We start from the raw sequence: 1183 nt of genomic DNA, 5'->3' as shown, positions 1-1183 counted from the left end.
TATATATATACTGAATATATACAGAATATACTCCTCCCTAAGTAACTGGTAAATCAGGCTGAAAAAAAAATTGAGAAAGAATCATAGAAAATTTGAAGAGAATAATTAACAAATGCGATCTCTTGAGCATATAAAGAACATCACACATGATAATTAGAAAATGACCATTCTTTTCAAGTACACACGGAACATTTGTGAAAACTGATCAGTTGCTGGACCACAAAGCTAGCCTCAAATGTCAAAGGATTTGGCAACATATAATCCTCAGTTTGTGACCATAATATCATTAAGTTAGAAATTAGTAACAAGAAAGAGAATCAGAAAAACCTATAGTCCCAGTTACTTGGGAGGATGAAGCAGGAGGATTGCTGAACCCAGGAGTCTGAGGTTGCTGTGGGCTAGGATGCACTCTCCTAAACTCTATGTGCAAATATATTTAAAATAGAATAAAACTTGTAGGATACTACTAGGGCAGTACTTAAAAGGAAATTCACATATTTTACCACTTATTCCCAAGGCCAAGGCTAAAAGTTACTGAACTAAGCACGCAAATGAAAGTGTTAGACTGTTTGCCCTCCACTTTCCACCCCAAACGACACTTTGGAGCTTCATTTCCCTTGGAGTAAATACTGGCCCTGTGTTGGCCTACCAAACTGTGAGGCCCCAGTGGCTCCCCATAACCTGTCTAGCCACACTTACTTCAGTCCAGTTTCACCACCAGGTTGTTGATCCTCTCCCACAACACAACCTCCTCAATTTCTACCTTACCCCTGCCAGGCCCCTAAGTTTCTCCTTCTCAGTGAGGCTCTACAACCTTCCACTCCCCACAACACCACCTACTCCTCTACCTTGCTTCATTTTTCTCCATAACACTGTCTAACTGTCACTGTCTAACATGAAACTCCACTAGAATGTAAGCTCCACAAGTGCAGGGGTTTTGTGTCTTATCTCCTCTTGTCTCATCTTGCCTCATCTTATCTTATCTCCTTTTGTTTTGTTTTGTTTTGGTTTTGGTTTCTTTTTGAGATAAGAGTCTCACTCTGTTCCCCAGGCTACAGTGCTGTGGCATCATCCTAGCCCACAGCAACCTTAAACTCCTGGGTTCAAGCAATCCTCCACCTCAGCCTCCCTGGGACTATAGGCTCCAGCCATACCCCCAGCTGATTTTTCTTTTTTTTGAGAC

The sequence above is a fragment of the Otolemur garnettii genome, unplaced genomic scaffold, assembly GCF_000181295.1.
Source record: "Otolemur garnettii isolate 467f Iridium unplaced genomic scaffold, OtoGar3 scaffold00002, whole genome shotgun sequence".
NCBI lineage: Eukaryota > Metazoa > Chordata > Mammalia > Primates > Galagidae > Otolemur > Otolemur garnettii.
Note: the sequence above shows the minus strand (reverse complement) of the source record.